Source organism: Glandiceps talaboti, chromosome 1 (assembly GCF_964340395.1).
Source record: "Glandiceps talaboti chromosome 1, keGlaTala1.1, whole genome shotgun sequence".
In the NCBI taxonomy this organism is placed as follows: domain Eukaryota; kingdom Metazoa; phylum Hemichordata; class Enteropneusta; family Spengelidae; genus Glandiceps; species Glandiceps talaboti.
In genome coordinates this window covers 7,526,785-7,539,509 of record NC_135549.1, presented here as the reverse complement: position 1 = coordinate 7,539,509, position 12,725 = coordinate 7,526,785, and positions in this window count along the sequence as shown.

Sequence of the window (12,725 nt, the reverse complement as noted above, 5' to 3'; positions counted from 1 at the left end):
ACTAAGTAACAAAGGTCATTAAATTTATCTTTTACCATTTTCATGCGTAAAAACTAAGAAAATGCAATCAACTTTGAAACATGTAAGATGGTGCTTACTGTGTGAGCAACTATCCAACCAACAAACACCTCAAACTAAGGATGTCAGTTCTGTTGGTTAACTGTCTGCGGTGTGTTGTACATCATAGTAGTTTCTAACTTTACCATGAATATACATGGGGAAGGAAGCCATTGAGGCTTTCAAAGACCTCTTACTGTTCTGAGGTGGTTATCAATACATGCCTTAAAATGATTAATTGGTGTAGTAGCATTAGCCCTTTCTGGTAAACTGTTCCAAATGTCTATGACATGTTGACTGAAAAAAATATTTAAATAATTTCAAACTGTGTCATCTTGTTGTCGAAGTAGTCACTTTGAAAAACACAACTGGATCAACGAGAATATGTCCATGGAAAAGTTTATACAATTCCACCAAATCAGTTCTAATCTGTCTAGTTTCTAAAGTTGCCAGTTTCAATAAATCTATCCTCATAATTCAAGCCACCAAGCTGTAGAATCATCCTGGTGAACAGATGCTGCACTTTTTCCGATAATAATATATCCCAACTCACAATTGGGGACCACACTGTGGAAGCAGAGTCAAGGTGCGAACGAATTAGTGATTTATAGAGTGGCAATAAAATATCCTTCGATTTACAGGTGAATGTTCTTTTTACCATACCAAGTATTCAATTTGCCTTATTTACCTTCCCTGCGATATGCAGTTTTGGTTTCAGTGAGTTGTTGTGTATCAAAACTCCTTGATCTTTTTCTGATTCTACAGATGATTGACAATCTACTACTATTCATGGTGTACAGATAGTTGGGATTATTGTAACCCACATGCATCACCTTACACTTACTCACGTTGAATAGCATTTGCCAGTCACAAGACCATCAGTCAACTAAGGTTTCGAAGTCTTTCTGCAACAGTTCAGCACAATATTCAGATACAAACTTAAGAACTTTGCTAATAATTGATATAGATGAGGAACAGGTTCCCAATTATACAACTGGGTTGACTGAGGCACAGTCATGGTTCAAATCTTGCCCAAGGATTTTAGCCACCCAGAAACATAAGGCAGCAATGGGGCTCAAACCAGCAACCTACAGATTCCAAGCCGGTCACTCTAACCATTCGCCCATTATGACTCGACTAAGAATGTTCCTATCAAATTTCAACCCAATCTGCTCAATTATTTTGGAATTATAAATTTTTAACCAAAAGGGCACATTTTTAGCCCTAATTTGCATGTCACTGATGGGACCATCATGTTACGAACAATTCTTGATATACACACGCTGAAGAACGTTCCACCAAATTTCACACCGATCTGCCCAGTAGTTTTTTAGTTTAAGTTTTTTGACCAAATCACACACAATGGTGGCAAGATCATTTTGATTTGAAAAATTTCCCAACTAGACACCCAAGGTAGTATACCCAAAATATCATGGCAAATTGGTCCAGCAAATTTTGACTTCAAGTTGTTTACACACACACATCCACAAACACAGACAGACACTTTGCTATGCCTATAGCACTACTCAACGGTCAACCTAAGAAGTTCAGTTGTGCTAAAAAAAATGGGCTCAGCTAACTACATTAATAATGCTGTATGATGGTACATTGTAAACATAAATTATTTACTAGGAGAGTTTATAAATAACAGAATGTTAAACACTTACTTGTATCACCACATTCTGTAGCATTTACCATTAGTGGATCACCACATGCTGTAAGATCAACATTTCATAAAAGTTAGTACATCGTATGTCAACATATTAGCAAAGTTAGTACACCGTATGTCAACATTGTACCAAAGTTAGTACATCGTATGTCAACATTGTACCAAAGTTAGTACATCGTACGTCAACATTGTACCAAAGTTAGCACACCATTCGACATTGTACCAAAGTTAGTACATCGTATGTCAACATTGTACCAAAGTTAGTACATTGTATGTCAACATTGTACCAAAGTTAGTACATTGTATGTCAACATTGTACCAAAGTTAGTACATCGTATGTCAACATTGTACCAAAGTTAGTACATTGTATGTCAACATTGTACCAAAGTTAGTACATCGTATGTCAACATTGTACCAAAGTTAGTACATCGTATGTCAACATTGTACCAAAGTTAGTATATCATATGTCAACATTGTACCAAAGTTAGTACATCATATGTCAACAGTGAGTACTCTAATATATTGGCAATTTTATCTTAGAGTTTCAGCTGTTTTTCGGTTTAGTTTGTTACATTCATTATTCTATTCTCAAACTTGGTTTAAAATCTGACATAAATATCAAATTGCCCTATCCTAACAAAGAATACATACTTGTACAAACAACAGAAATAAGACTCAACAAACGGTATAATCAGCCAAGTTACCTTCAATATACATAATTGATATTATCAATACTTCTATTTATAATATAATCAATTTGAAAAAGTACTTCTAAATGTATTCAGCTAGCTTGAACATCTATCCATAAAAATGCACTCAAATCCTGGACATCTTCAAGAATTTCTATGTTTGGCTTTGGAGAAAATGACTACACTGAACATTTTAGCTGAAATATCCTGCCTGCCATGATGCCTACATTTTGGACTAGTGAATTTGATGTAATCAAAATAAAGAAAATTCAGTTTTAAAATGATTCTCAGTCTGTATGCTTACAAGGCATTCTGAAACGATGACTTGCTGTTGTTGCATATGGTTTGATGGTTCCATCTGGTGACCCCACATCGTTGGATGGCATGGTTTGTACTGTTATCTGATACTCACAATTTGGAGACAGAGGTCGGAGACAGTCAAACATGAATGACATATATTGACCCTAGAAATCAAACAACACAAATCAATAAATACATATGATATGACTTTGTGAAATAAACAACTTATGTACAAGTAATATCACAAACATCAGATCCCAAATAAGAAGACTCATACTTAGCTGTTTTTATCTTCTGCATTTACAATGTTATATACTGAATTTACAGAACAATTTTCAGTAAAATTACATAAAAATGTATAACATTGATTATACTATGACAGGTACTGGGGTATTATCATGTCAATTATACCAAAACATGTCTTAGATGGCATTAAACAATCATCTAGCACCATCAGCACAGTTGATGGCATAGCTGCAGTTTCATTGATGTTGAAGGAATATGTAAACTAGATGTAAACTAAATTATGCCATTCAGTTGTCTCTATACCTTATGTTACTATCCTTGACAATCAAGTTTGAGTGTGTTATTATGCTTCACTTTCAGTATTTAGAATACTGCTGGTACCTTTTAATTGAAATGTTACCCCCAAGACCTGGCCCAAGACATAAATCAACCTCAGCTTATGTCCATAATGAGTGCATATAAGGTTATAATTACCATTTGCAATCAACTAGGTTAAAAATACCAAAAAAATCATTAACAAGATTTTGACTTCACAATTTTTCTTTAGGGTGGGGTATGAAGGCAAAGCCTACCTTTAGATATATGTTTGATTAATTGATCGATAGATAAATTCTCTTAAAGATTTATGTGTACACCGTAAAAGTTAGGTTAATGTAGCTAAGCTAAAGTCCTGATTTACATTGACATAATAAAAATCCCTCCTCAGACACCCTTAGATTGACCTCAGATCAGGAGTTTCTTATCATTGTAAATGTAAATATGTATAAGTCAGGCATTTGTAAAACTTACAACACATGTCATATCAGCAATCTCTTGAACGTAATTTTTATGCATGTGAGACTTCGTAGATTTTACTGTCCTTTGTGTAAAAACACAAAACTGCAGTTGATCTGAGATAGGGTACAGCTATCAATGTTTTAACTTCTGTCAAACTATACATACCAGCAGGAGGGGGTGGGGGTAGGGATAAAGTTAATATAAAACAAACTTTTGTACCAAATAGTAGTGTACCAAGAGTGACACAATGCGAATATCTAAATGGAAATGCAGTTTTCCAACTATTTAAATTTCTCCATCCATTCCAGACAAGAACTTCTATCTTTCCATAAGATTGAAAGCCTTTGTCTGTGTATATCACATATGTTTCAATGAAATATAACTTTCTTGATTGATGGCTTGAACTCTGAGATGTATTATAATATGTTAGGGTAATTATGTACTTAGCAGGAAGTGTAAGTCATGGAAAATGTTAATAATCATTTGACATTAATGTCATGGCCCTTGGCAATTACAGCATAACTTGTTTGGTGTCCATTGTGTGATCAGTAGACAACAAGATAAACTATTTGAAATAATCAGGTTGAACATTGTGTTCAAAGTATTTGTAAGGGGCAGCCTGGAACCAAACTAATTTTATTTTAGGAAATAGCTAGTTAGGTTTAAGACTGAATTCATCAAAGGTATACAGGAAGACTTAGTCTTGAAGTGAAACCGACACTTTCCCAAGGGCTATTTCTAAGTCCTTTCATAAATTGCCAAGCAGAAAAGCCTGGATCCAGGGTACAGAAGACTCAATAGGTTTACACAATGCAAATCCTCTCAAACAAAACAATTATTTTATGCAATTCCTCTTCTTCGGTCTTCAGTTTTTCTTCAACGTGAAATATTAATTCTCTGACTTTGAATAAATCTATTATGGCTTAAGAAACAACATATGGGAAGTCCTTGTTTGTGACTCAATACATTGCAAAAGATTATATGTATATGTGTAAAATGTTTGTTATTCTACATACAAAAACAAAGTTTTAACACGTTTTAGCTTTTTGCAATGTATCGAGTTACAAACACAGGCTTAGTCAATGTTTCAAGTAGACAGCCAGGATAAAACTGTTTTATCAAACAAATGCCCAATCCTCATCCATATGGCCACTTCAATAATACCTCATTCAAAATGACAAACAAATGTTTTAAAAACAAAAATTTGCTATTTGCTCTCATAAAATAACAAGTTGTTATCAAACAATGTTGCATTAAACAATATTAAATAAAGTCTACATTGATTGTTTTCATTGGCAAAAAACAATTTTGTTAGACCATTATGGTATGAGTTTATGTGTTCCAACAACAAAATTTACTTTTACCTCCAACTGGATGTTTTCAAAATCATTAGCTGACAGATCAAAAGTGAAACATTTCTCTTCTCCAAAGTTGTGGTACTTGTATTTGTTATGACTGGTGAGTCCTCGAATTGACACATGGAAACCTTTAATAAATTCTTTATCTGTAAATAGAAATAAACACATTTAGGATCTAGTGATATGGTACAGATTTGACAGTTTGTGTAACTATGAAGTATCAATGAATCATGCAGACAAAAAAGATTATGACGATCAAATTTACAACTTGCAAAATAACACACCGATGCAGTTGCTTGCTCATGGCAATGAGACATGGCTCATATATGTAAAAACATACAATGGAATTAGTGTTGGTAAATTGACACAGTCTATACACCTGTAGACTAATACTATACATAGGCTTTTCTATTAGCTACACCTGTTTGTTGATCTTGTAATTTATTATAGTATCGTATAATTTAAGTATAGCTTTGAATTTCTTGCCTTGATTCAGTACTAACTAATAGGACACAGAATTTTTCTGATTTCTTTGTACCATAAAATAGGACTGTTAGTCTAGTGCTACCATTCACCAATCTTAAATTAAGATACCATGTTGGCATCCAGACTATTGGACAGCATAAATTTCAGGCATTGAACTATTAAGAGTGTATAAATGACTTTGGCAAGCAGAAATGCAGAAAACTGTCTGAACTCAGCAAAATGATTAATTTTTGACAAATGTGACATGATTCAATATTGAAATTTTAAAACTCTTTGGCTTACTTGTTAACATGTCTAATTTCCATCTCACAATAAGTGCCAGGTAAAGCTCTGTGGCATTGGTAGTAATATTAATGCCAGATTCTGTATTCCATGTAGAAAGGTGAAGGTCCTCTGGTTGCGCCGGGACTTTGTCATAGCGTACATATTCCTTCAAGCGTTTACATTTGGGGCCTGTAATAGCATGTGATCATATATTAATGTTGAACTCATGATTTAAGTTTCATAACTATTTTTTATCCTAAGGTAAATTATAACACTTATTATGATCATAATAACTACTACTAGTATCAGCAAGGGTTAAATAGTATGAAATTAGTAAAACTAATCATAAAAACTTTCAATATGTGGTAAAATCTACCGACATTCCCAAACATCTTATTGGAGTTCTAACATTTTAGATGAATATGTTTTATATGAAATTTTACCACATTTACTTCTCTCTCTTTTACCACTGCTATAATACCTTTGCAAACATATGTGCTCAGTGTTATGCATTTTTCAGCTGACATAATGCCATTAAAACATAGAAGTCTTTGCTAATGATGAAAACAATACTAGACTGTAAGATACGTCGTGACGTTTCGTCCTTACCGGCCTCCTCTCACACTGGTAAGGGTTGGTCGATGTGTGAGGGCGTCCTGTCACAGCGTACCTCACAGACTAAAACAATACAAGTTACAAATGAACCATAACAATGACATCTCACCTTCATCTTCAATTGTACAGTGGACATCTCCAAATTGTGTCTGAAATTAATTTTTTGACAAATTAATTTTTTGAAAAAAAAATTAAAATTGTTGAAAATTGATTATCATTTTGTCTGACTTCCCTTCAGCCAGTGGTATACACAATATAATAAATTATATTTAATAACACTATAAAATAATGTTATTATCATAAATCTTTGGCTATAACTAGCCTTATGTTGTCATATGGTTGAATATTTTCCATAAAAATATATATTTACTGATATGACGAGCTACACACAGGAATGAAAATTGACACATTTCTACTAATACATTACAACTACAAGTAATCACTTTAGAAAAATTAGAGCAAAAACCCCTACTCAATTTTCATACAGTTTTGTCTCTCATTTTTCAAGTACAACAATTCTCTTTTTTTTAATATAATGTTACTGATTGTCTTGAACCAACAGGAGTACTTGGATGTAGGTTTATGTTTTCACTCCTGTATGTCTAATTTTTTGTCAGCAGAATATCTCAAATTGTTATGGATGGATCTGGATGAAACTCAGTGAAAAGATTGTCTAGCAGACAAAGACTAATTGATTCTATTTTGGTGGCAATCCAATTCCAGATATGGGTTTCAGTGGAAATTCTAACCCTTGAGGGCATCTGGCAACTCTTGCGGGCACCCTTAGTATTGGCAGAAGTAATTGTTCTTAGAGTACAAAGTGTCTCTAGTTTATTGTTAATTTAGTACATGTACATAGGTTATTTTTATGATTATTCTTGGCTAACATTTATCCCTGACTTATCCCCACCCGAATCAATTTTAAAACAGATTCTTACTCAATCGATTCACTTAAAATCAGCTCAAAGCCAGTTTCTGTCCCCACCAGAAAACTAAGCAATGGATTTGAATTGATTCACTTCTGCTTTTGCATCAGTTTCAGACCGATTGACTTTGAATCAGTTCAAAACCACCACCCTACCCCCACACCCATCCCCACCCCAAGGTGGTTTTGAACCAATTCAACTACAACTACAACTGTTTATTTGTGTTTACAGTGAGATAAAAGTAACATTTCATGTGCGTGCACGCTATCAGTTCCTATGTTTTGTTTGTGTGATTTGTAACAACAGGTGTTGTGTGAGCTGTAAAATACACTGTGCGAAACTCTATAGTTTTTTTGGTTTGGTAGTAAAGTGAGAACTACCAAGCTCAATTACTGAAGGAAATAAGTTACACCTCTGTCCCTGTCAATTATTAAACCATTCTGATAGATCAAGTAGCACTTTTAAGTTTGTTTTGTAAGATTTTCAGATAAGTTGCTCTTTTTTTATTTCCTTATTACTTTTCCTTATTGAGGTCATAATTTGTTTTCTTTCTTAGTCCAGTATCACGTTCATCATCTTGACCAGCATGAAAGTCATTGTTTCTACTTCTATAATATGGGGGTAGCGAGTGGTACTAGAGGAGAACAAAGACTGCATTTTTCACACTACATCTCCAGTTACACAAACAAATTTGGTTAGCCATATATGTGCTTTGTAACCTTTTGTAATGCCCCTGTGTTCGAATAAATCATTGCATCATATTTTCATATTTATGACACATTTTCAGGTCTATTTTACTACCTTGGGGCATTTATGTCAAGGTCACTCCAGGACAGTTGGCACACCAACCCTATAGACTCTCTCACAGTCCTTGAAGCTTCGCATAAATAGTTAAAACTTGGGTTGTTTTGTATGTATCTACTGCATAATTGTACTCATATACTAGTATCCCAGTATCCCTAGCCCTGTACTGTGTGCCCTCATCGATCACATAGGGCTAACATTTTGTTGATGTGTTAGGCGAAGCCCCGAGCTTTGGATACTGGGATACTAGTATATGAGTACAATTATGCAGTAGATACATACAAAACAACCCAAGTTTTAGCTATTTATGCGAAGCTTCGAGGACTGTGAGAGAGTCTAACCAACCCCACTGCAAACATCATATTTATAAATAGATACAGACATGTAAAGTACTACAATGTTATAAATCCCAAACCTGTACTTAAATAAAGTCTTTTTTTTATCACTGCAGACTGTCATATGTCACACAGTACCTTTAAACTCCAAAGAACAAAGTGGAATCAGGATATTGTGTTGGTTGTCTGAGATTCAAACGACATAGGGACGCTAACTTATAACTAGACAAACATAGTCATCTGTCTTCTGCAAAATGTAGCCAGAGTTTATATAACACCAGCAGAAGGCAACTTTCTTCAATCTCAGATTTGTTCTGTTCAAGCTAAAACGTATAACTGCGTTTAAAGGCCAAGAATTGAATCCCAGGTCATTAGTGTTATCTTATCAGTGGAGCCACAAGCAATTACATAGGATCATTTTCTACATCTCTGCCAGACTGTTTTCCTAACCTGTATTTTAGATGGTAATGATCCTAGTCTAACTTGGGCCTTTCATGCAGAAATCCGAGATTTTTCAAACCAATCTCATAAACATTCTTCTCTATTTCTTATCAGACAAGATGTGATGATTGATAACCATATTGACAGTATTATTGTGATACATTTTGATAAATGTTCCAATCAGCTGACCCCAAAAGCTGACAGTGTACCATATCAGTTGCATGAGTGATGAGTGATATTTTCACAAGGCTCATTTTGATTCATTGGTTATACAGCAAAGGGGAAAATTACACCTGTATTGTTAATGATTATGATATGCAAGTATTGTTATGTTTACTTACTATTCAGTTGAACCCTTCTGAGGCTTCACATATGGTTTATGTGATGGAAGGATGGGAGGGTATTAAGTTTTACGTTTTAAGAAATCATGAATAATTCATGAGATGAATGTAACAACATAAAAGTTACTTATCAATTACTTCCTTATGACCCTAACTCAGTACACTGTTGGCTTCAACATGAACAAAAAAATGTCTTTCTCTTTTGAAGACCAACAACTTACATTACTCAATATAATCATTACTTGGTGAATATTATTGACTTAAAATTTTTCATTTATTAGCCTTAAAGGCCCATGATTCAATCCCAGGTTGTTGCATTTCTATAATCTTATCAGTGTAGTAGTCATAAGGATAATTTCATAGGACCATTCTTTTGTTCTGGACCAAATTTTTCAATATTTCAGGTAGACAATTGTATTTCACGTCTAATTGTCAATCAATCTCAATCCAAACTAGGAAATAGAATTGGTCAACACTATGGGGGAATGTGATTATAACCACCTGTTAAAGAAATTGTACATTACAAATATTCTATGCTTAAAATGCTTCCTACATTTTGAGTTCCTACCATTCTTGACCAGGAAACTTTCACTTAGTGTGGTATACATGTAGCATGTCTTGATTGTATCTGTATTGTGATACATATTAGTTCATATGGCCTTACCTGTTGTGTACACTGATCTGGTTCATAGTAGATACATGGTGTGTCCCAAGTCCACTCCTCATTGCACACAACTGTAGAAATCAAAATCACAACAAACACAGTTAAAACATGGAACTTCATAACTTGCGACATGTTTTAGCATGTGTAGCAGAGGTGTTGTTGACTGGTAGCACACTAAAGACAAAATGTAAACTATAGTCAGGTGTAAATCAGGATCTACGCATTAACTATACAGGGAGGGGTTACTGCTATACTCATACTTGTTCTAGGTTGGAAATATGTCTTTATTGATTGTAATTGGGCAATATTCTAATTCAAATCTTTTAATAAATAAATAGGGAAGTAAATATTCGTAAGCAGTCATGTCACTTTATGAAAAATGTTATCGCTTTGATTGATATGGAATTCTACTATTCACAAAATGAAAGTATATTAACTTGCCTATCAAATGTTTTCATACACTAAATATTACACTTTGTAAATCACTTTCAATTTAAAGCACAATATGACATTAACCACAGAACATCATGAAATTGATTGATGCAATGAATTGTTGCCAAAGTCGATCCTTACATAGAAGTGTTGATTCATAGCAGAAACTCTATGCGGGTCAAGTTATTGTCCTCAACTTGACACCCCCTGGATTGACTCATACTTAGCCCTAACAGGCCTTAGGTGTGGTAACCTAAGTAGCAGTAAATCAGCATTCTTAGTACACAATGTGACACCTGAAGGGTTATCAGAGTCTATTCACTAAATTGTACAGAAATGGAAATCAAACACTTTTATAAAGAAGGTGTCAGGAAGTTAAAGATATAGTTCTATAAAATGCTACAAAATAATCTTGTTTTCAATGTCTTTTGATGTCTACGTGTTTAAGTAACTACTGCAATAACAGCATGCACTGAATTATGATTTCTTCTGCTATGTTATCAAATGCAGGTAGTTTGAGTCTTGGTTTCATATGTCATGCTATGTATTGTATCAGTATCTGGTGTCAGCAACCAATGTCCTAAGTTGTACATTAAAGTGAACTGTGTACATACTTCAGAGCTAACTTTACAATAAGAGGAAGCACTGTAGTCTGATTTTAATTTCACAACTGATGTTATCACAAGTAAATTACACTATAAATTAAAAGTAAGGAACTCAGGGATTTGGTTTCAAAAGTCACTAAATCAAACACCAACTGTTACATTACAATCCACTTCAAGTAACTGATTTCACTGTTTTCCTCAATGGGTGAATATTAGGCTGACTTGCCTTTCTCCTTGTCAACACTGTCAGTATCACAGGTAAACAATTCTATCAATAAAAACTGTCTGGTATTTATAAAGTTTAACAATACCATGTCTAATGACTTGCACATAACAGTGTTATTGATTTTGTCATCAGATTATGTCAACCATGTCCTTGTTGGTCCAAGATTGTATTGTTTCTTACAAACTGGGTTAGTAATACAAGTTACAACAAACATTTCTATTACAGTACAGCAATGATTCAATTTTGGTAGTATGGAGTTCAGATACTCCTTAACATGATTATTCCATCATTCCAAGGAGTCATCATCGGGGAATGGGTAGAGTGGTCGGCTTTGAATCTGCAGGTTGCAGGTTTGAGTCCCATCATTGCCGTTTGTTTCTGAAAATGACTCAAGATTTGAACCATGATTGTGCCTCACTCAACTCAGCTATATAATTGTGGACCTGGTAGGATAGAAGTTGCAATGTGAATGCTTTAATCCTATGTGCTTATTGAGGCTACAAGAGATTGTATGCTCCCCGCCCAGGGAGTTTAAGAAGTAAGGTGCCATTGTGCCACTACAGATCTATGCCAGGGGTAATAATTGTAAAGCAAGGCTTTGAGCCCAGAGTGGGAAAGCACTATATAAAAACTTGAACATTATTATTATTATTGAGCTAACTGTGAATGTACATCGCCAGTCCACTACATACACTTTGATTCCTGAGACCATTGGTTGATTTATTGATAGTTAAATGTTAATAGTTACTGTACAAACACCATTACTCTACAGGTATACTTTTCTGTGACCTCAATTCCTATTTGTTGTTTGCACACCAAAACTGTTTGACATTTTAATTTTAGCTTCCTCATTCATACCTACAAACATAAAGTTACACTGTCTTGACAGTCATTCATGCCCATTTTGCTAGTTTCATCTAAAACAAAGTTTCCAATTATTGACAAGTATTACCATCCAGTAATGTTCAGCCGTGTTTAGCTGAGATTTCAGAACGCTGGTAACAGAGAGGACACATCTCGTGATGCCTGTATGGATTACTATACCTTGTACCATCATTTTGGTGTGGAATCTGAGAGTTAGGAAATCTGACAAAGCTTGCATTTTCTATATGTTCATACCTTGTTGTACCCTAAGTTTTGTGGGAAATTCTCATTTGTACCTCAGAGGAACACCAGTAAATTTTACACACATATCACCCTTAACCCTTTTATGACTTAGTTTCTATAAAATGTAGTTACACCCTAACTATATGGTTAATAAAAAACACTATTTATTTTACATTTGTAAATTAAAAGCAAAGTGGCGTGTTGACACTCCACTCTTAAACTAAGTAAACATATATATATAAAAAATAGCGCCAATGATATTGTAGCACAACTGAATAGTTTGTGACTTTTAAAAAAAATGTTTATATACACTATAATTTTCCTGTATGGGCAGTATCTACACTGTTAGGTCAATTTAGGTCAATTTTTAAAAAAAAGTTTAC